The sequence below is a fragment of the Dasypus novemcinctus genome, chromosome 17 (assembly GCF_030445035.2).
Source record: "Dasypus novemcinctus isolate mDasNov1 chromosome 17, mDasNov1.1.hap2, whole genome shotgun sequence".
In the NCBI taxonomy this organism is placed as follows: domain Eukaryota; kingdom Metazoa; phylum Chordata; class Mammalia; order Cingulata; family Dasypodidae; genus Dasypus; species Dasypus novemcinctus.
The window spans coordinates 8,648,697-8,673,243 of record NC_080689.1 but is presented as its reverse complement, the minus strand read 5'-3'; the positions used below and the strand labels follow the sequence as shown (position 1 = coordinate 8,673,243).

Here is a 24,547-nt window from a genome sequence, read left to right as displayed (position 1 = left end):
ACCTAAAAAGTTTCCAGGAAGTCCACACAAAACAGGATTTACTGTCACACTCATCCACAGAGTTAGTTGAAGACAACGGTGCTGGGGCCTGCTGAGCCAGAAGATCATAGTGTTTAGCCAAGCATGGAGAGCATTGAGAAATCTTGATTGGAGGTGCAAAGCCTGCAGCACCAGCTGTGAAATCTCCATGATGAGACTACACAACTTCATACTCAGACTTTTGCAGGGTGATCACCATTGAAGGGGCATGTAGCTGTAGGTGGGTGTTCCTGGGGCCTAGTACGTGGGCATAGTGACCAGGTGGGATATGACAGGAGTTGGGGAGTAAACAGTCAGCAAAGTGCCCGCTGACATGTTCGTGGTGGTCCTAGTCCACTATGCTCATGGTGACCCCATTGCCCCTGGGCAGAGGTATGGGTGCAGGGTATTCCATGGCTGGCATGCCATTGGACTGCAAAACTGTGGTATGGTAGATGACGTGCATGGTGCTGTGTACAGAGGCTGCATGTAGTATGTGACTTGCTGTGCATGAGCTCTGCTGGGGGTAGGTTGGGGGTAGGCATTTTGCACAGAGTAAACAGTGGTCTGGTAGGGGTTGGAGGAGGAGTATGGTGGCACCATCCTACTGGTGGGAGAAGAGGACACCTTCTAAGGTGTGCCAGGTGTATAACATGTTTGGAAAGTAGGATTTACTCCTGCGTACATGTTAGGAGAATAGGCAAGAGCTGCTGCTGTGTCGCACATGTGAAACCAGCTGGGTAACCAATTCCTTTGGCATTTATATAGGGAGCCCCAGAAGACCCAGGGCTAAAAACAGGATTCATGATTTCAAGAACCACTGACGACAGCCTGTATCTTGGTGATCGGCATGCATGGGCAGGGGGCTAGTCAGGGGCTCAGCAAGAGAACATAATGCAGATGCCATCTTGACACTAGGCTGGGTTGTGAGGCCATTGGCATTGGCCACCGCCTTCCCACCTCTGTGCTCCAATGGGCCTGCCTGCCTCTCCACAGCCTGCATTCCCACCGATGCTGTGCAGCCCTCTCTCTCAGTTTTGAAGGAGAATTTTTCTGGACATAGAATTCTTGGTTAACAATTTTTGTTTAGCACATTAATTATGGACTGGACTTCTTGCCTCCATGGAAATTTCTGATGATAAATTGGCACGTAATCTTATTGAGGCTCCCTTGTATATAATTCAATGCTTCTTTCTTGCTCTTCTGTTTTTGTTCATTTTCTTTGGCATTTGACAGTTTGATTATAATATGTCTTGTTGGAATTGTTTTGATTTTTTCCTGTTTGGAGTTCATGAGTTTCTTAGATATGTCTATTCATTGGTTTCACTAAATTTGGGGAGATTTCTTTGAATATTTCTTTGAATATACTTTCTGCCTCTTTGTCTTCTCCTTCTGGGATTTTCATAATGTATATATTTGCATGCTTGATGGTGTCCTACAAGTCTCTCAGGCTCTGTTCACTTTTCTTCATTCCATTTACTTTCTACTTTTCAGACTAGATAATTTCAGTTGTTCTATCTTCAAGTTCATTGATTCTTTTTCTGCCAGCTCCAATCTTCTGTTGAATCCCTCCATAGAATTTTTTTAAGATTTATTTATTTATTTATTTCTCTTCCCTTCCCCCTCTCCCCCACCCCAGTTCTCTGTGTCTATTTGCTGCATATTCTTTGTCTGCTTCTGTTGTTGTCAGTGGCACAGGAATCTGTGTTTCTTTTTGTTGCATCATCTTGTTGTGTCAGTTCTCCATGTGTGCGGCACCATTCCTGGGCAGGCCGCACTTTCTTTTGTGCTGGGCAGCTCTCCTTACGGGGCTCACTCCTTGCACTCGGCGCTCCCCTATGTGGGGGACACCCCTGCGTGGCACGGCACTCCTTGCGCGCATCAGCACTGCACTTGGGCCAGGTCCACATGGGCCAAGGAGGCCCAGGGTTTGAACCGCAGACCTCCCATGTGGTAGACAGACACCCTAACCACTGGGCCAAGTCTGCCACCCTAGAATTTTTTATTTCAGTTATTCTCGTCAACCCTAGTGTTTCTCTTTGGTTCTTTTATATGATTTTATCTCTTTATTTACATTGTCATATTGTTCATATTTCACTTTCCTAATTTTCTTTAGTTTTGATTTGAGATGCATTATTTTATTATTTTATGTGTCATAATTTCCTGTTTCTTTGTATGTCTTGCATTTTTTTGTTGCATACTGTACATCTTATTATTTTGATAAGTTAATAGTGAAGGTTAGTCACTGAAGTAGGTTTTCCTTAAGGCTGTTTCCAGCTAGCGTTGAAAGAAAGAAGAGAAACAGAGATAGAAGCAAAGAAAATAACTATAAAACTGAAGGAAAACAACTTTCCCAGTCTTTTCAGAGCAAAGTTCTGGGACAAGATAGAGACTAGAAACCTGGTTCAGTCCCTCAGGCTGCCACTAGATAGATTGGTATGTTCCAGGGACATGCATTGGGAGTACAGATTTGCTCCAAACTGAGCCAGGGACAGGGTGAAGGAATGACCAGGAGAGGAGCCACAAGGTTTTTCTACTATATTTAAATTGTCTTTCTCTTGATTCTGTGTTCACCTGGTATATTAGTCAGCCAAAGGGATGCTGATGTAAAATACCAGAAATTGGTTGCTTTTTATGAAGGATATTTATTTGGGGTAGGAGCTTACAGGCACCAGGCCATAAAGCATAAGTTACTTCCCTCACCAAAGTCTATTTTCACAAGTTATACCAAGATGGCTGCCGACATCTGTAAGGGTTCAGGCTTCCTGGGTTCCTCCCTTCCAGGGTTTTGCTTCTCTCTCCTCTGTGAGTTTACTTCCTGGGGCTCCAGCTGAAGGTCTCAACATCAAACTCGAACATCAAAAACTCTCAACTCTGTCCTTTGCCATGTCACACACCCTACTGGCACAAGAAGTTTACATAATTTCTTAATCAAGTAAACCTATGAATCCAATATAATCTAATACACCCAGAGGAAAAGATCAGTTTACAAACATAATCCAATATTTCTTTTTGGAATTCATCAATAATATTAAACTGTTACACCTTTTTACTGCAATCCTTTAACTGTTTTCTGGAGCTCTCAGAAAGATGGTTCTGCCTGTATTTGCTTTTTGTTAAAAAATTCTGGGAATGTAAAGATCCTTGGAGCATCTTACTTCACCTTCTCAGTGATATTTTTCTCCATCAGTTCAACACAGGCCATCAAGAATTACCTGATCTAGGTCAAGTATGTCAATGTGGGATCTGTAAGGCCAGTCATTCAAATTCAAAACTACAGAGTTTTGCTATCTCCACCCAAACTGCTGGCACTGGACATTTGTTTTAACAAGTAATAATGACTTTACATGATATGGGTGGGGGTAAGGAGCCAAGAAAAGCCCATGTTTGCTGGACAGAAGACCTTTCCCTCTGTGTGTATTCTACATTCTTCATTGGAAATGGTTCCATTAAATAATGTGCTCCTGGAAAAAAGGAGTCAAATGCATTCCTATGTAGCTTGGATAATACTTTAAAAATAATATCATACAAATCATCAGCATTATTTAAAAGTCAAAGAAATTTTGACAAAGGATCATATTTTGTTTACTATTAATAATAACAATTAACATTTATTGAGCAGTTATTATTGACAAGCCATTTCCTGAACATTTTCCAAATCCATTGTCTTTTAATTTACTAACAACTCACATGATCATCATTGCCCTTTTAGAAATGAAAAAATGAAAGTCACTTGCCCAAGGTTCTAAAGCTGATGTCAAAACCCAAGTAGTCAGTCTCCAGAGCCCACACTCTTAACCACTTGTCTGTATCTGCCTCCCCAAGAGCAAATGCTTTGGCACTTCCTTCTGTTGGCCTTTATTCTTCTCTTTTATCTTTGCAGTTCTCCTTACAGTTCCTACCCACCCTACTACCTTAAAATAAGCCCCAGCGGCCATAAGGTATATGTATCTGAGAGAATTGTCACCAAATTCTACCCATTTATACTCTACATTTATACTCTACAGAGTATACTCTAATTTATACTCTACAGAGGGTGGATGCAACTGAATTATTTGCAAAATAATGAGGCACACAGTCTCTCAAAATCACATCATCAAATACACCATTCTCATTTTTCCATCCTAATTTAACAAACACTTCCCCACCCTGTATCAACCTATATGCTTTCCTTGTTTTCAGTCCATGAAGGGATAGATTGCTACATTTTCTGAATATGAATCATTACTTCTCTTTCTTAGTCATGTTTACCATTGTTATTTCTCAGTTTCCTTGTCCTCATTTGTATGAGATAGCTAGGCTTCAGAGAAACTCTTGGTCATTCCTTATCTTATATTAAACCAAACATTTGCTCAGAAAACATACAAAACTCTTATATTTAACCAACGTTAATGGAGTGAGAACTTGGTTTGAATGACTGGTTTATTGTAGCATGTTTAAGGGGAAGCACTTACTAAAACTGAAAAATCATTTGGCTAAGTACTAAGCAGCTTGAATGCCTCCTGTGTGTTAGACACCGTACTAAGCTTTAAAGCAACTAAAGTGATTAAGACTGGCAGTGCCTTAAGGAGCTAATGATGTGCTGGTGAAGTTGTTAATGAATCCCTGTGTTTTCCATGGATTTAGAGATACATTAAGGAAGAACCCAGTAATAGATTATGAAAGTGAAAAAGGGCCGGGGGGTGCACTAAAGAATTGACTGAAGCCAGAAGAGGAAATGATCTCCAGCAAAGATAAAGAGAGGGGTAAATGTAAACACCAGTATATTCTATTTTTTATTTGTATATCCCCTTTTATTGCCTAAAGGACATAAAGGCAAATGCATAAAATATAATGATAAACCAGTGGTTTTGGACTCCTAACATATAAAAATGTAATTTGTTACAAGAACTACATAAAGGTGGGAAGACAGAGAAGTAAAGGAACATAGTTTATGTTACTGAAGTTAGGTTTCTATGAAACCAAACAATACTGGTATAGATTCAGGATGTTAAATTTAAGCTTCTAGGTAACCTCAAAGAAAATCAGTGAATATGCAAATTCATAGAAACAGAGAGTAGAGTGTAGGTTACCAGGGGTGGGGTAGAAATAAGGATTTATTACAAAATAAATGTAGGGTTTCTGTTTGGGGTAAAAGGAAAGTTCTAGTAATGGATGGTGGTGAGGTACTACAACATTATGAATGTGATTAATCCTACTGACTGATGTGTTTGGGAGTCAGTGAGATGGTCGTATATTATATATATTTCCACATTTTTTAAAGGAGAAACTAAAGAGATAAAGACATATGTCATACATGATTCTGGATGGGATTCTGGATGGGATCTAAGAATGAAAGAGGAAAGACTAAAAAAGATGTTATTAAGGCATAAGAAAAAATCAGAATACAGGATATAACTTTATATCAATGTTAAATTTCTTGAACTTGATTACTGCAGCTCAGGTAATTTGATTAAGTAAGTGAACACCCTTCTTCTTAGGAAATGTAAATGGAATTATTTTATGTTCAAGGAGTAAGATGTGTGCAGCCTGCTCTTGAATGTTTAGAAAATAAAGAGATGACTGATAGGTGATGGCTTGATAAATAGATGGATAGATAGACTGATATGAGAAAGCTGGCAAAATGTTAAAGTTTGTGAATCTGGGTGTCTGGGAATGGAGGCATACTGGGGTTCTCTGTATGGGATTTATATTATGTTTGCAACCGTCCTGTAAATTTGAAATTATTTTAAAATAAAATATTTTTAAAAGCAGCTAAAAAATATCAGAGATTTGGGAATGGTTGAGTGTTTATATCATTAAGACTAGAAACCCCCATAAGCTAGGTTCTGCAGGACGTCTAGGAGGGCACTCCATTTACAAGCAATAAGGAGTGCACCAGTGAGAAGGACACCAGCAACACTGAGAAGCCCAGTTGTGGTTGTTCTTGGTAGGCCACGCCTGGTGATAGGAAAGGCTATTGCCAAGCTGGGCTCCCCAAAAGTAATGGGAATGATAGGATCCACAAATTGGAGAAGCAAGGAGAAGCAAGATGCACCGTCTGAACTGCAGAGAGCTATGGAGAAGGCAGTTAGAGAGTAATATATCTTGCAAGGAAGAGGGGCAGTTAGCAAAAGTAGTATTCAGGAGTTACAATCAAAAGATATTAAGTATGAATGATTAAGGAATCTAGTAGAAGGTGCAGTGTATTAGTTTCTATTGCTGCTGTAATAAATTACTGTAAATTTAGTAGCTTAAAACAATGCAAATTTATAGTCTTACAGTTGTGGATAACAGAAGTCCAAAATGAGTCTTACAGAACTAAAATCAAGACTGGCTCCTTCTGGAAGCTTCAAGGGCAATGTTTCTGGCATTTTCTAGCTTCTGGGGGTACTGGCATTCTTCAGGCTCATGGAACATCACTATAATCTCTGTTCTCACTGCCACATTGCCTTCTTCTCTGCCTTCTGACCATCTTATAAAGACTCATGCAATTATACTGGGCCCAGTCCAATAATTTGGGATAATTCTTCCATCTCAAGATCCTTAACTTAAATCTGAAAAGTCCCTTTTCCCATATACAGTAACATATTATGGGTTCCTGGGATTAAGACATGGACATATTTGGGGAGTCCTTATCAAGCCTACCACAGGCTTCTTCTTAGAAATCTCCATACCATAGACAGTATCTGCTTGAAAAAGACTTCTATGAATGAATGAAATGCCTGAGCATATGGTTCACACTCCCAGTGTCTATCTTTTGCATACCACATGTCTTCAGCCTTATACAAAGTTGTCTGTGAAGCCTACTTTACAGGAAGCCCTGCACCATCTTCTGACCTGATTCAGGAAAGGGTTTCCTCAGCATTACAAGAGCACATGGAGATGGCCCTATAAAAGAGTGGAGGAGTGGTATGCTGCTGGTGGTCAGAATTTGACCCATGTGTTTTGTTCCCGTGGTCTGAAAGTAGAGATGGCCTGATGAATTAAGCTGTGTTCATGGAGAGTGAGCAATAATTTGGTCAGATGCCTGGTTTCTTGGAAGAAACATGGGCTTACATGATGGGAAGATTGGTGATGAGGAGAGATCTGAATCTCATATCAATACTCAGCGAAAGCCCTCTACTGTGGAGGTGCCCAATAATGGAGAAGGAATCAGGCTAAAAGTCATTCCTCTTTCTTTGCCATCTCTTGGTGATCTCTTGAAAAAACTGTCGTGAAAGCAGGAACGGGAGCTATGTGTGAAATCAATAACATGAATTTCTCTTCGCTTAAGCTGACTGGTTTATTACCAGTTTCGGTGACTCTCTCAGGAAGTGACCATCCTTAAGTTCACAAGGGATCTGCCAGCAGCATGGAGGCAAGTTTATTACCTCACACCCCATTTATCATAGAAGGATGACCTTCATCTCCTAGGACTGCCATAACAAAGTACCACAAACCGGGTGACTGAAAACAAGAGAAATGGGTTTCTCACCATTCTGGAAGCTCTTCCAACCTCATCCTTTGTTCTCCCCTGCCCTCCCCCATGCACTCCTTTCGCAGATGTAAATCCTGCATTGTGGTCTGAAGTATTTTCTTGATTACACCTGATCCCTCCCCCTTTCCCTTTTGGAGACATTTCCCCCAATAAATCCCACTTATGTCTAATCCCCTCATGACATCTGTTCTTAGATCACAGGGAATTTGTTCCCTTGTTCACAGGGAATTTCCCATGAATGTTGTCTTCCAAACGTAGTATGTTATGGTTTGCCCATATGACCCAGGCTCCAACAAGCAGGCATCCTTGAGTGAAATGCTGTTTCAGATGGATCATTTTGGGCAAGTGGTTCTTCAAGGTAAGAATAGCAGCAGAGGATCTGGCTTTGGGGTTTGCAAGGTCATAAGTGGAATGGTAAGTGGAACGGCTGGCAGGAGTGATCTTGCAGCAAGGTCGACATTTTGCATTTTGTGCTTGGTAGGCATCAGCTGTGACAGCAGCAATTTCCTCATCAGTTCAGTTCTGTGCATGGTTTTATGCACTGTTACTGGAATCTTAACTTCTGGTCTAATTTTATATCCCTCCAGTAATTTCATGAACTTCTCCATCTTTTAATAAATTCCTTTTCCAATTAAACTAGACAAGATGTGTTTGTTTTATGCACTTAAAAACACTAACTAATAAGATATTCTTCATAATTTTGTTGCAGAATAAAATTGGTGGTAAGAAATTAGAAGTGATTTTCTCAGTGTTAATGTTTGATGACATACTTTCCATTCCAATGTAAGTCATAAGTTAACTGTTTTTGCCAGGTGTCCATGTCTCAAGGGTAGATCTCTACTGTTGGACTATTGGCAACAAATACTATGACATTAAAATATGGTGTTCTTTTATTTTTTAAAGATTTATTTATTTATTTATTTCTCTCCCCTTCCCCCCCCCCCACCCTGGTTGTCTGTTCTCTGTTTCTATTTGCTGCATCTTCTTCTTTGTCCACTTCTGTTGTTGTCAGTGGCACGAGAATCTGTGTTTCTTTTTGTTGCGTCATCTTGTTGTGTCAGCTCTCTGTGTGTGTGGTGCCATTCCTGGGCAGGCTGCACTTTCTTTCATGCTGGGCGCTCTCCTTACGGGGCGCACTCCTTGTGCATGGGGCTCCCCTACGCGAGGGACACCCCTGCATGGCAGGGCACTCCTTGCGCGTGTCAGCACTGCACATGGGCCAGCTCCACACGGGCCAAGGAGGCCTGGGGTTTGAACCGCAGAGCGGATGCCCTAAACACTGGACCAAGTCCACCGCCCAAAAGTTGTGTTCTTGAAAATGTTTTGTTTATATTGCCTCAATGAATTTACCATGAAGTAATGTCAGTCAGGTTCTTTGCTTTGTCACCTCAGAAATATGGAGAATAAACATTATTTTATAGCTTTAAACATAACTTGCTAGTTTATAATGATAACGATCATGGGGACCTGAATACATAAAGTCTCTGTGTCCAGTCCTTCATCTCCCAGACATCAGGCCCAACAAAGAGGCTGGGTATTTTTTGTTCACCCTTACTATAAGGATAAATTATGGAGTACCAATTTTCTGGAGGAAAAGATCTCCAACTAAACTCCTACCCAAGTTATCTTTGTGCCTGTTCTTCTCTACGTTGTGTCTTCCAAGTCCATTAAAACTTAGTTATTTTTACCTGATTTGTCAAATACCTCTAAGATGAGAACTGGATTTCCACTTTTACTTAAGTTGTACCCTAGTATTTTGCATTTTCTTGCCAGCTTTCAATGCTCTTCAGAAGTTCATTTATATATATATATATATATATGTCATCCAGCAATTTTAGTAATTTTCCTTGGGAGAGTAACTCAAATATGCCATATTGCCACATTTAAGTATTTAAGGCATCAGGAATTGATTTTTGTGTGATGAAAGTGGCAATCCAATTTTTTTCCAGGTGGACAACCAGTTGTTCCATTATCATTTATTGATTAGCCCTCACAGGTTTGCAATGTTTATGCCATTGCCATAAACAATATTTCCATATATATGTGATTCTGTTTCTGGAGTCTTTTTTCTGTTCTTTTGGTCAGTGTATGTATCCTTTCACCAATACCAAGCTGTTTTAATTAATGGAGATTTGTGAAAACAACTTGAGATCTGATAATTTGCATTAAATATGTAGATTCATTTGGGAAGAATTACTATCTTTATTATTTGTCTTCCTCTCAATTCTCTCTTTAATTAATATCATCTAAAAGTTTTTATCATTGTCTCCAAAGAGTTCCGATACATCCTTTATTTTAATTAAACATTAAGATATGCTATAGATGTGAAGTGATAAGAACATGAACACATTTCTGTTAATGGGATGAGAATGTAAATTGGTATCACTTGGCACTATCTTGTAAATTTTAATGATCACACACTCTTCAAATCAGCATTGTATTCTTATGAACATTTCCTAGAGAATATTTGGCAGTTTTCATATAGAATAGATAATACACACACAATGGAATATAATGCAACTATAAACATGTAGGAACTATATCTAAATGGAACATTGTAGATGAATCTTGGAAACTATAGTGAAGAAATCTAAGTTTCAAAAGACAGCATATGGTATGATACTATTTTTAAACATCTGAAAATGAACAAAGTTGAGCAACATATCATATAGGAATCTATACATCTTGGATAAAAATATAAAAAATAGAATAATAAATGAAAAATTTAGGATACCGGCTAACACTGGAAAGAGAGAAAAAGTATGGAAATGGATAGAGAAAGAATGCATGAAATGATTTCAGAATTGTTCTAGTCAATTGAGTGGGGATTCATATATGTTTATTTTATGACTTTGCTTTTTACTATACATATGTTGCATGTACTATTTGTACATATCAAATACTGTAAGCTCAGAAAGAACAAATATCCATTTATTGCAACTTCTACCTTTAAATTTTTCTTAACGCTCTGGTCAAACCAGTGCCAATTTTTGTTTTAACTTGGTTTTCAAAATTTCACTGGTACTACTTCTAGTGATAAATACTGAAATATTTACAGAAAAATTAATGTGATTCATAAGGATTTGCATGACAATAATATGATGAAAGTGTGGCAAGAGGCGTCTATACCTGGAATAAGATTGGCCTTGAATTAATATTGACTGAAGCTGGTGATGGGTACATGGGGTTAATATTACACTTTGCTACTTTCGTGAATGTCAAAAATTTCCATATCAGAGAGCTTGTTTTTAAAAATCACAACAAAGGAAATCACAACCACTTTTCTTCATTCTTTTTTCTTTCTGCTCCTCAGACTGAATAATTTCAATTGTTCTGTCTTTAAGTTTGTGGATTCTTTTATCTGCCTATTTAAATTTGCTGTTGATCACCAGGGATGATTTTTTCATTTCATTTATTGTGCTCCTCAACTCTAGAATCTCTGTTTGGTTCCTTTTCAAATTTCTATCACTTTTCCAAATTCCTTCTTTGGTTCATATATTGATTTCCTGATTTCCTTTAGTTTTTTTTGTCCATGTTTTCCTTTAGCTCATGAACTTCTTTTAAGAAAGTTGACTTAACATCTTTGACTAGTAATTCCAATGTTTGGGCTTCATCAAGGATCATTTCTGCCACTTTATTTTGTTATTACTTTGAATGGATCATCTCTTCTTGTTTCTTTGTATCCCTTGTGGGTTTTTGTTGTTTTTGTTGCAATCTGGACATTTGAATAATTTAATGTGTTAACTCTGAAAGTTAGAGTCTCCTGTTATCCAAGGTTTGTTGTTTTCTTTTCTCTTACATTTGAAGATTTTAGTAATGCATTTGTTTAGTGATTTTTCCAAGCTATTCGTGCAAAGACTGTATTCCTTGATGTGGGTAATGAAGTCTTTGTTCCATTGCTTGCATTCAACCTGTGTTATGACAGAGATTTCTTGGAGGAAGAGAAGGAGGGGGAGGAGGAGGGGAAGGAGGAGGAAAAATACCTCTCCCTGTCCTTATAGATTGGCTCTGTGGTGGGACCACTCTACAGCCCTCACCCAACCTTGCACTGAGCCTAAAGAACAGCCCCAGGTGAAAGCATGGAGTCCTCCTAAATCTTTCTGAGCATCTGTCTTGCTCTGCAGAGATGCATGGACTTATAAATTACCCCACATACAGGAATACTCTGAATGCCCCTAATTTACCAAGGAAATTCTTGGCAGCCTTTCCTCCTGGGCCTCAGAAGTTCTATTATATGTTTCAACCTTGTAATTTGTACCCAAGGTGGCTGCTCTTTGATTGCTTTCTTACAATTTTTTAGCAGCCATATTTGCTGCTTCTCTGTTCAGATTGAGTCTGGGACAGACAAGACAGAGAAAGCATCTTGGATCAGTCCTTTAGGCTGTTACTAGACATGAAGGAACAGATATACCACACCTACCTGCAAATAAGGTGACCTCTGTTCCCTCCAGACCCTAGAGTAGGGGACCTGCACTGGGAGCACAAGGTACCCTGTGCTGAACTGGGGAATGTGGGAGGAAGTGATATCAGATTTTGTCTAGGTTCTTGACAATGCTGCAGAGATGAATTTCAACAGTACATCAGGTGAGTTAGGCCAGTAATTTATTCAGATAGGGAGGGAAGAGAAATGGGAGGAAATAACAGCTCATGGGTTCCAGATAGAGAGGAAGGGGCTGAAAAGTGATAAAGCAGGCTGATTCACAGACTACAGTTCCCCATTATAGATGACAAATGCCCAGGTTTTACTTGTGTGACCATCAGAGCAGAGGAAAAATGGTGAGAACAGGACGCAGAGGACAGAAACAGGGGTTCAAAGGTGAGAGAGAGCATGTTCAGGTCTTGCACCTGCTTTTTGAACCATTCATTATTCCACCCCTTTGATAATGGCAGGGGAGGAGTTCCAGCTGTTTGCTGTTTTGATTGATTACCCCACCTGTCAATCCCCTGGGAAGGCCCAATAATAAAGTCCTTGAGGATTATCTGGGGCTTCTCCTGGCTTCTGGAGGAGTCTTGTTCTGAATGACAGAATCTTGGGGGGTTCTTCCAGCAGCTATCTTGGGGTATCAGCACCCACGTGGCTTCTTGTCAGGTTCCAGATCCATCTACTGATTCCCTATCTTACTAGCCAGCTTCATTCTGCCCTCAGAGAGTTTACACTTTTATTCTTAGAAGGATAGTGAAGGGCGATGATCATTTTTCTGCAGCTACTTCCTGCTGGCTAGGAGCAGTAAACCCTACCTGACAAGACGAAAAACCCTCTGGCTGTTCTGTCTCGGGTGGAGGAAATGGATCTGGCATCCTGGGCGAAGCTGGATGAAATTCCCATATGGCTAACAGGATGTTGATTCTGGAAGAAATAGACTTGATTAGAATTTTGAAAACATATGTCCCACTAAAAGACTAGTAGACCACAAAAGTAGAAAAGGCAAGGTGCCTGCAAAGGCTGTATTTTCCTGAAGTTGGTGGGAAACAGTGTTTTTCCTTGAGTTATTTTATGCTGTTGGTTAACTCTAGGGAGAAATTGCAATAGACAACGGGGTTAGGTATAAATTGTCAGTCCCGGTTCCTATGATGGGGAAGAAGAATGAGAAGAGGCATTGCCCTTTTAAGCTAAATTAAAGGAGATGAGAACAGACAAGGTTTCTTAAAGTGATATTTGGTTTGCTTTCCCCCTAGCAATAGGTATTTGGGCTAAGTTAGAGGGAACCACTGACTTGGACATAGACACTACTTAGCTTTTCCTCTTGAAGAGGTAATTCAAGCCATCTAATGACTAGCAAGCTGGCACTTTCTTGGGTAGCTGACTTTACTCAGGATTTGTGCACCAAGCTGGAAATTCCTTTACCTTTAATAACTGTGGGAGTGATCAGAACTATAGAGTAAAGTTCTTTACATTTTGTCACTAAGTGAGAGTGAAGCTTGTTTTCTTGCCAAGTTTTCATCAGAACCTGGTTTCCAGGTCCTGGGTGAGGAAAGGTTGCCCATGGCCCATCTCAAAGGGCCTAAGCTGAAGTGGGTTTTAGCTATCTCATTCGCTCTTTCCCTTTTGGTGGGAAAACACTTTGCCCTGGTGGGATGGCCTGTGGGTTTGCCAGTCCTCCCCAGGGTATGAGAGGGACAGTTTCTGGAATAAGGGCTAGGAGGGAGACCTGGGCTAAGCATGTCCTCCACCTGGTATGGGGTGAAGGCTGAGAGGTTGTCCCCAAGTTAATTTGGTGGCTTTTTAAATTAAGAGGGCTGTTGCCTCCATTGTTCTTAGGCAAGGTGGGTATTTTTTTATCTTATACACATGTTCATTAACTACTTAGAAAATGAAGTTTACTAGGACTTTTAACATGTTCAGTATCCCTCTGCATGTGATCTAAAATAGAAAAGATATCACTATAATCATCAGGCATATATCTAGAATAGGATATAGGTACAGTAATTAATACTAATTAATGTACTATCCAATACGTAAGTTTCTCTTTGAACTGCAATAGATATAAGGTTTGATATACCTTACAATACTTTACATGTTATCTCTCCATGGGAGCAGGCCATAATGCCAATTGTGTTTAAGTTTTACTTGCAGTATTCTGGTGATCATTGCTCTGCTTGTTATGTTTGTCACACAGCCAGCAAGCTTCAGCATCATTGACCCTAGAGAGAAGCTAGGAAGTTAGATTCCAGTATTCCACAGGCCTGGTGCATAGTGCCCTTTGACACTATGAAACAATGCTAGCCTGGAGGCAGTATTCATTGTATATTTGACTATATTGAGCCATCATTGACCGCTGCAGGAGTGTGAAACTGCAATGTAGTCTCCATCAACTTCAGGAGCACAAGCAGAGATGTAGTAGATACCTTTATTGTTTTAGGGGTCAGTGACCAACCTAGCCAGTAACTCAAATGGAGAGGTAACTTGTAGTATATTGAAGGCCAGGTTTGAATGCACAAGAGAGTTTGACAATGCTGAAGTCTCTCTCTTGATTTTTATACTTTTTAAAAATTTTTATACACTTTTTATACACTTCCAATACAACATGTAACATATCAAATGAACTTTTTAGTACTTTGCTTCTTACTTCTACACTTTTACCATGAAGATGTTAATTAGCAGATATTTTACTTTAGTAATATAGAAAAAACTATTTTTTCCATTTTTTAAAAATGAGAACTGAAGATTTCAATGGAATCAAGGTAATTTTTCGTTACCACCAATTGAATGTGCAGATAGAGTTAGATTCCAACAGGTTTCCTGCAATGAAGTTACTTTTTGCTATTAATATCAATTTAGGTTTCTAGATAATAATGGCTTCATAGGCTTAGCCATTTAAATGCTTCAGTTTAGAAGACACTTTTACAAACTCTTTATAATTGACCACAACCACATAGACTGGTTAATTTACCTTAGATTACAATTAGAAACCAATGAAATTTACTTTATGCATTTAAATAACCATCAGCAAAGGGAAGGGGTGAGGCTAGGCTTGAAGTGACCATAAACAAAGGTAAGGTTAGTTCAGAATTTACAACTACAATAGTAGGTTTAGGTTAAATTTACCCAGTTATAATTTCAGTTATTATCCTTCTGCTGTTTTATAATATAAAGGCATTTATAAATGATCTTAACTCTTAGTTTCAGTTTCTAGTAAGTTTTCACCTTAAGGTGAATTGGGTACCTCTATTAACTAAGCTACAAGGGTTTTATTAGTAAGAACTTTGCAAAGTTTCTCTGCTTTTCTAGCAATTGAATAAATTCCACTTGTGATTTATACATTAAATCCACTTGCAAGATAGTATTGACATATAAAGTCTCATTTTTAGGTTACTTTTCACTGTTATCCAATTTGTAACAGGTGAGCCCCAAATCTGATTTCCTAGGCACAAACAGACAAAGTTAAACACAGATTTCAAAGTTGAACACAAAGTTAAGCACAGATTAAAACAGAAGAGAATTTTATACCCTACCATTTCTAGTAACTTTTTTATCTTAATTGATGGCACATGAGGTTTTTTATTTTCCAGGACTGGTTTAGTAATTGGTCTGGATCTTGATTCTTGTTCACACCTTGTCTAGGCACAGAAGATTTTAAGCTGAGAAGGCTGTTTCTAAAAGGAAGTTAATTGAAGTTTGAGGTTTATTTCCTCATTTCTTTAAGGGGACATGACATGAGGTTTCTGGGCCTCAGATTTATCTGTCCTCTTTTCTTACACTGGCTTAACTGGAATTCAGGGTTTCATACAGAGGCTATTCTTGGCTATACTGTGACCACATGGACCAGCAGTAGGCAGAATTTCCTGATTATTGAGAAGAGACTCCTATGGGGAGTTTACTGGTGGGCTAGAGACCATGCTCATTATTCTAGGAAGAATGTAGAAGCACTTTTTAGTTGACTGGTGTCCCAGAGTCTTAGTCTGACTAAAATGTTCACCACACCACATAGTTTGGAGCTGATGCTCTATTTTTAGTGTCCTGAGAATCTTAGTTTTCAGAGCCTGGCCTACAGGCATCCCTCTGGGTGACCGTGGTCCTGGGGGATGTCTGATGAAATTCTGGAGATCAAACCAATGTGCCCAAGCCAAGTCAGTGGGAGACATTCTGAGAAGCACCTGAAGAGTCTCAGGAGATATTTGGCTGCCTCTGAATGGAAGGGCCCAAGGAATGGGACAATCTTGTATAAAATACAGTATTCCCATCTACCACCCTATTATTAACACCTTGCTTTGGTATAGAGCACTTCTTATGATTGATGAAAGCACATTTTTATAATTGTACTGCCAGCAAATGTGAATTTAAGTTCACAACAGTAGGATGCCAAAGAAAATCAGATTAAATTTAATCTGCTCCTGTAACTGAAAGATAAGAATTAACAAGTGATTATGATTACTGAATCATTACATAGATGCTTTTTTCTTACTTCTCCAGGATATTATTGAATAACCAAAAGTTAATACCTGAAATTACTGAAACTCCCTAGACTAGTTCCACCCTTGTTTGTGGTCATTCCAAACTAGGGTCACCTTTGTGCATATTTGCTGTTGTGATAGTAACCAATCTACCCTCCCCTGTTTGAATCCTAAACTCCTCCAACTCAGGGAGACAGATTTTAGCCTGTGAGGCCATGCCTTAGCAATAAACTCTCCCTCTTTGGAACCCCACTGTCTCAGGAGCTGGACATTATGAAGCCCATCAGGCAAAGAACCTGTTTTTGCTTAGTAACACTCCAAGCACTGTTATTTTGAGCTGACTCCTAGAGATCTTGCTCTCCAGTCTCCCACTGCTGGGAGACCCTGAGTCCATAGCAGTCCCCTCATGTGGCTTTTGTAAAGGGGGGGTTCCTATATCTGCCTCATCCCTAACTTCTCCCCAGTTCTTTCTCCAGTACCCCTCAGGTCCAGCCATCTTCTCTCACTTGAAGCCTTGTTTTCCACTCCTGCCCCTCAATCCTCTTGATTGGGACTATACTGAGGCAAGTTAGTGTCGGGAAATCAGGAAGGCAGCTGGGAGCTGGCAGAGAACATGGCCATGGGACCTTCCAGACACCCCCTGCTACTAAAAACAAAGCCAGAAAGACCCTGCCTAGACCCTGGTCATGAGGTCCCAATTGGAACTCTTTTTGGGGTCAAGGGGAAGCCCCAGATAACTCCAGACAGGCCTCTCATTGGTCTCCTGAGAACTAGCAGGTGGGGATCTTGAGGCAACCAATCAGAATGGCAAACAGTGGGGGTCCTCCCCAACTTTAGGAAGAGGGAGAAGGAAGGGTCTTCAAAAGGCCTAACCTGGGGCTCCATGTGCACTTTGCCTCCTGCAGCACTCCCATGTCTCGGGTTGTGTACTTATTTCTAGTTTTCCTGTTTCTTAATAAACTCTTCACTCCCTTGCTTACTAGATGGTTTGTCTTTAAGTTCTTTTATGTGACATAGCCAAGAACCCAGAGCATTCTGCTAACACATTTGGGGAGCCAAGTCAGCAGACTGGAAGCAGGTTAACTATCCCAGACACCCAGCTAGAACTGGTGAGTCTAAACTTTTAATTATGGCCCGTCTGCTGCGCCCTCTTTTGTTATATTAATAAGGTCCCTGAGACTCTCACCCTGGGCTGTGCCCAGAGCTTTGTTCCTTACTCAGCCACCGGAGGTCCTGCAAGTCCTGTTACTCTATCACCTCCAGTCTCTGCTTCTTAGTGTGCCTCTTAATGTCCAGTTTAACTGCAAAACTTGGTCCCTGGCAGTCGCCTCCCTCCTGACCACTTCCTAAGACCCCTGCAAGAGTAGGCCAAGAGAAGGTCCCTAACCAGTTCCTTTTCTGGGGAGAAAATTCGGTTTAGCAGCTCGGTCTGGAACCTGGGTCCAAACATCTCCCAAGACCTAAGATGTCCGAGGGATGCCCACCAGCATAGCCTCTACCCTTTGGGGATGCTGAGAACCTGAGCACCAACTCCAAACACCCCCAAGTCTTCAGTAACTTCAGCGCTTTGTTTGGAGGCCAGCTCCAAATATCCCAAGAGTTAAGCAGCTTGGGAGCTTCAGTCTGAAGGTTAAAAGCTCAATAGGCTGGGACCTGGGATGCTGGATTGGCTGACACAGTTTATTTCCCATTTCTCCCTGGGATAATGGGCAGCTTCTCCAGCATTCCAGCAGACTCCCTATTGGAGTGTCTTCTCAGGAATCGGGACCACCTGCCTGATGGTCCAAAAAGGAAGAGGCTGATCTTTTCCTGCCATTCCATATGGCCACAGTATGGCCAAGAGTGACTCTGCATGGGACCCTAAATTCCGATTAAACCTGTGTAAGAGGGAAGGAGGGGACAGACAGAGCCAGAGACCATGTGCTCACATGCCTCCTGAAGGGATGAGGAAATGCTCTACTACACTGGCCAGTTTTAATAAGCTCAGGGAAATTACTCAGAGGCAGGACGAAAACCCAGCCTTATTTCAAGGAAAGCTGGTAGAGGCAACACCCTTTGGTAGATCCTGACTCTATGAAAGAACAGATCTACCTAGGAACTCAATTTATCAGCCAGTCTGTCTTGGAAATCCATAGAAAGTAGCAAAAGCTTCCCCTGGGCCCCCAAACTTCCATTAACTTCCTTTTCAAAACAGCCTTCTCAGTTTTCAACAGTTGAAACCACGCTGCCAAGAAGGAGAAGGTAAGGAACGGCAGGAGTGGTGTCCAGGATAGGCTCACCTTTTAGCTGCCACCATTAAAGACACCATCCCCTTTGGGCCACCTGAATCCAGGGTCCACATCAGCAAGAACCTGGCCCCAAGGTGTCTCACCACCCAGACCCACAGCGCCTTGCCCCAGGGGAGGACAGAAGGATCCTGAAGCCACATGTGAGCCACCAACCAGGAGTTGGTGTGACCCTTGATATGGCAAATAAGATCATTAACTTCTTAATTAACATGGTAGCCAATTAATCAGTTCTAGCCTGCCTTCCGGAAACTTTCTAGCCTTGGTTGCACCTGATAAGGGGAGGGAATTAGGAATTGAGATCTAGGCCACTTACTGAACCTCTCCCCCCATGGGCCATGCTTTTAACAGTTCCCAGCTGTTCCTAGCTCCCTGCCTATTCCAATCCTTCCAGGGAAAAAGTCTACAGGACTTTATAACTTGCAGGAGGTAACCAATGGGAGGCAGCCCCAATTCATGTCCCATTGGGGGCCTGGCTTCCCTGGACCCCTTTGCTCCATGTCTAGCAGCAGTCCAGGGTTTTTTCTGGAGGAATAAAGTTTCCACATGAGTGTGTCTTGCCCATGGCAGACACTGGGAGCTTTGTGTGAAGGTGATTCTAAACTAACTTTGTCAGTTTGTTCCTGCCTGAGAACTCATAAATCAGACTTGGGTTTTGCCTATTACAAATAGGATGACAGTAAAAGGTAACCTAAAAATGAGTCTTTAAATGTCAGTACTATCTTGCAATTGGATTTGACGTATAAATCACATGGAATTAGTTCAACTGCTAGAAAAGTGGGAAAACTTAGCTACATTAATGTTACTAATAAAACAGTTTTAGTTGCTTAGTTAATAAACAAAAGTGCCCACTTTGCTAAAAAGTGAAAACTTATTAGAAACTGTAACTAAGAGTTAAGATCATTGTATAGATTCCTTTATATTAAAAAACAGCAGGAGGATAATATCTGAAATTTGCCATAACTGGGTGGATTTAGCCTAGACCTACTATTGTGATGGTAATCTTAGACTAGTTTACCTTTGTTCCTGGTTACTAGAGGTCTAGCCTCATTCTTATGTATGCTTGCTATAGTAATGGTAATTTTAAATTAAATTTACCTTTGTTCATGGTTACTTCAAGTCAAACCTCACCTTCCAGTATATATGCTATTGTGATGGAAATTTTAAACTGAGTTTGCCTTTGCTTGTGGTTATTTCAGGACTGGCCTCACCCTTGGGTATACTTGCTCACCATTGTAATGGTAACTGTAACTATTCTATTGCCCACTGTTTGTAGCCATGGGAACTTCTACTCCCCAGGACTTGGGGAAAGGCAAATTTGAGACACCCAAGTCTCCAGTCCTTCCACTGGCAGTACTAACCCTGCTTCCTCTCATGATTACCCAGGTGTGCACTACAATTTACCTACTCTGGGCAAGAGCCCAGAGGGACCCCACAGCCTTGAGGAAATCGCTGTGTGGTGGGAAGCCTCGGCTCTCAGGGAGGGATATCCACTCTCCCAGTTCAGGAGTCCTGTTGTCTCTGAGGACTGAGGAGTGAGAGACCTCCCATCTTGAGGAACAAGAATTCAACAGGTCATGAAAGAAACCAGTTTTGCCTGAGTCTTCAGTGAGCTCAGTGAGTATATACTGCAATTGATGTTGCTCATCCAAGGTCTGTCAAAAGTCAAATGGGAAATAAGCAGAGCTCTGAAGTAAAGGAAAATGTAGTAAATTGTATTTTGAAGCATTGGGAACAACTTGGTTATAAACCAATAACTAAAAGGAACAAAATACTTGTGTGAAATTGCAAGGTCACAGTGCAGATTGGAATAATCAGAAATAGCCTTGAAAGAGATCTTTTAAATGTTATTTTACAGTTAAACTTATTTTTTAAAAGAATGAAAATGGTAAGTAATATTAGTGAGTTCTGTATTTATGTCTAACTCTTTGTATCTATTTGTTTAGCATATATTTTCACACGTCAGAGTGGTAATATCAAATTAACAAATGAATATTCTTAAAAGAGCTCTATTCAAATTGTTAAAAATTAAATATGTGCTTATATATGTGAATGAATATTCCTGGACCCCAATTAGGCTAAGCAGGATGGAAAGGTCATATAGAAATCTGAATATAGAAACTATTTGGAAAGGGAAAGTTTTTCCTAAGCTCTTTGACCAACCCAGCCCCTAGGGCCTTCTCTTTGCAAGAGTTACGGGGAAGGGCTGGGTGTGACAAGACAGGGAAATGTTACGTTTAGTTTAAACCTTTTGTCTACTAGGCTGGGCAATTAAGAATCATAGTTTGTCCTGCAATTTCCCAATTTAAACCTTTTAACAGTCTTAAATCAGAGCAATTAATCATCCATTTGTCAAATTTCAGTAAGTAAAGGAAGAAGTCCTTGAAAGTTATGGAAAGATATTTTCTAAATTATAATTAAAACAAATTAAATAATTATAATATATTCTAGACCTAGAAGTCAGTATACGTTTAAGTTTACTCAATTTTATTAATTTAATAAAGAAGTTTTAGATGCCTGTGAAAGAAGGAAAAAAAGAACATTCCTTGCATAAACTATAATTGTCTCAATTTTATTTAGCTTGGATATAATCTCCCTGGGTTTATAGGATACTAATAAAATAAATTAACACTATATGTATTAAATCTTTAAGATAGTTAAAGTCACAAGTTGTGTTTAATAAAATTAAAGTTAAAGAAGGTAAGATAGATCTATCCTAAAATGAAATGCCTACTTTTCACAAAACAGAATGGGGAATGTAAGACAAGACTTTTAAATAGATAAAGGTAAATTTCACTGGTTGCTAACACTCATTTAATTAACTTATTTTAATGTAAATTTAACTACTCTATGTGGTTATGGTTAATTATAAGGAGTTTATAAAAACATCTTATAAGCTGAAGCATTTAAACAGCTAATTCCAGGAAACCATTGTTAATAGAAATATAAATTGATAATAACAAGAAGTAACTTCATAACAGGGAAACCTGTCAGCAGCCACCTCAGTCTGCTTATTAAAGTGGTGGTAGGGGCAATATAACCTTGATTCCATTTGGAATCTTAGGTTTTCATAAAATAATGCAGAAAGTAGTTTTTCCTATACTGCTAAAGTACTATACCTGTTAACATAATCCTGGTGAAAGTTTAGAAGTAAAAGTGAAGTTCTAAAAATAGTTAAGTTCATTTGCTGTAGTATGCATTGCATTGGAAGTAAAGTCGGCTAGTAAGATAATCAATAGATGGATCTGGAACCTGGCAAGAAATCCACATGGATGCTTATACCCCAAAGATGGCTTCTGAAAGACACACATGCACACACTCTCACACACACACTCTCACACACACACACATGATTCTGCCATTCAGAACACAAATTCCTCCGGAAGCCAGGAGAAGCCCTGGATATTCCGCAAGGACTTTATCATTGGGCCCTCATGGGGGATTGACAGGTGGGGTAATCAATCAAAACAGCAAACAGGGAAGCGGATGTGGCTCAACTGATAGAGCATCCATCTACCACATGGGAGGTCCAGGGTTCAAACCTAGGGCCTCCTAACCCATGTGGTGAGCTGGCCCACACGCAGTCCTGCCATGCACAAGGATTGCCGTGCCACACAGGGGTGTCCCTGTGTAGGGGAGACCCACGCACAAGGAGTGCGCCCTGCATTGATCCAAACCGCGCAAAAAAAAAGTGCAGCCTGCCCAGGAGTGGCACTGACACAACAAGATGATGCAATAAAAAAGAGACACAGATTCCTGGTGCCGCTGAGAATGCAAGTGAACACAGAAGGACACACAGCAAATGGACACAGAGAGCAGACAACAGGGGGGAAGGGAAGGGGAGAGAAAGAAATAAAATAAATCTTATAAAAAAAAACAGCAAACAGCTGGGACTTCTCCTATGCCATTAACAAAGGGGTAGAATAATTAACAGCTCAAAAAGCAGGCGCAAGGCCTGAATCCACTCTCTTGCCTTTGAATCCCTGTTCCTGCTCTCTGCACCTTGTTCTCTCCATTTTTCCTCCGCCATGATGGCTACACAAGTAAAACTTGGGCAATTATAATCTATAATGGGAAAGTGTAGACTGTGAATCAGCCCACTTTATCACTTTTCAGCCCCTTCCTCTCTATCTGGGACCCATGATCTGTTATTTTTCTCCCATTTCTTTTCCCTCCCTACTTTTATAAATTACTGGCCTAACTCACCTAACATGCTCTTGAAATTCATTTCTGCAGCATAGTCAAGAACCTAGACAAAATCCAGTATTGTGTTTGACGAGGTGGTCTAGGAGCTTATTGGTGAGTGAAACAATGGCCTACAGCCTGTTTAATGCCTTCCTTTGGGTCTGCATTTTAAATGGGTTCACCTACGAGCCCCCACATAACCTAATACCAAGAGGAAAAAGGCCAGGGCATGGGAACTCTCTGCGGCCACACCACGCACCCAGGCTTGTGAGATCTGACCCCAGCTGGGACAGCTGGGGCGTAGGGCTATGGCTCAAATCATGGTCCTACCAAGACAGAGGTTCCCCAGCAGAGCGATGGAAGCTTCTTTTTCCAGCCCTTTTAGCAGCCAGCGGCTCTGCCCTCAGGCCTGCCTGCCATTGCCTTCTCCTTCCCTCTCCCTTAGCGGCAGCACGGCCATGGCAGAGAGCCAGGGGCTTGCTGCTCCTAGTGGGTCCCCGCCTTTGAAAGAGGCTCCTATCTGACCACACCCAGCTACCTGGGGATGAAGTGGGAAGGTGGCAGGCAGAGCCAAAATGGGTGCTGTGGGAGTTCCCCTCCAGGGAGGTCACAGGCCAGGGTACCCTTACATAATTAACCTTTACCCATGTTTTACCTTCCTACTTCTTGCTACTGAATCTCTCTTTACAGGTGTGTGTTAAAATGCTTTGGAATGTCTTAAAAACTGTAAAACTGAAAATGCCTTTGCTAGCAAGGAAGCTATTGCCTCAGGGCCCCAAGTCCTGTTAGCTAGAACAATTGATCTCTAATCACTTAATGGCCTTTTGATGGCTGGTCTGACTGGGAAATGATCAGAGAGTGAAGTCATAAAACTAGGACTATATCTTAAGACCTCTGCAAGAATAGGGGGAAGTAGCCTTTTGCCGCTTCTCCAAGGAGGAGCAGTATTCAGCTTGTCAGCTTGAGGTTGGAATCTATTCAACCATAAAATCTATTTGGCCTGTCTCCCAAGTCCAGAATGGTCCTGAGAATGCCTGGTAGCAGGGGTCTGTGATTCCTGGGGTGGTGGGAATTGGAGAGGAGCCAAACGTTCCCTGAGATTTCAGGCACTTCTGTTTGGATAACAGTACAGTCAGTCTCAGACCCTGGAATATAGGGATGCCAAGAACCAGAGCAGTCAACTCTGAATGGCCCCGTCCATTCAGAGGGCAGCCAAATACCCCCTGAGACATCTCAGGAGCTTTGATTTGGGGTGAATGCTCAGAACATCTCCCACCAACTTGGCTTGGGCACATTGGTTTGATCTCAGGAATTTAATCAGACATCCCCCAGGACCTCGGTCACCCACAGGGATGCCTGTAGGCCAGGCTCTGAAAATGAAGATTCTCAGGACACTAAGAATAGAGCATCAGCTCCAAATTATGTGGAGTAGTGAATGTTTTAGTCAGACTAGGACAATGGGATGCCAAATCAGACGACAAAAAAAGTGCTTCTTCATTCTTCCTGGAATAATGAGCATGGTCTCTAGCCCAGCAGTAAACTCCCCATAGGAGTGCCTACTCAAGAATCCGGAAATTCTGTCTATTGCTGGTCTACATGGCCACAGCCAAGAGCAGCCTCTGTATGAAACCCTGATTCTAGTTAAACCAGTGAAAGAAAAGAGAATAGATAAATCTGAGGCCCAGAAACCTCATATCATGTCTCCATA

At 40.8% G+C, this 24,547-nt stretch overlaps 1 pseudogene; it reads right to left on the bottom strand.

Annotated features, from left to right (window-relative positions):
* Window positions 1-231: 231 nt before the first annotated feature.
* Window positions 232-824, bottom strand: LOC101437087 (myelin-associated neurite-outgrowth inhibitor-like; annotated as a pseudogene).
* Window positions 825-24,547: the final 23,723 nt, after the last annotated feature.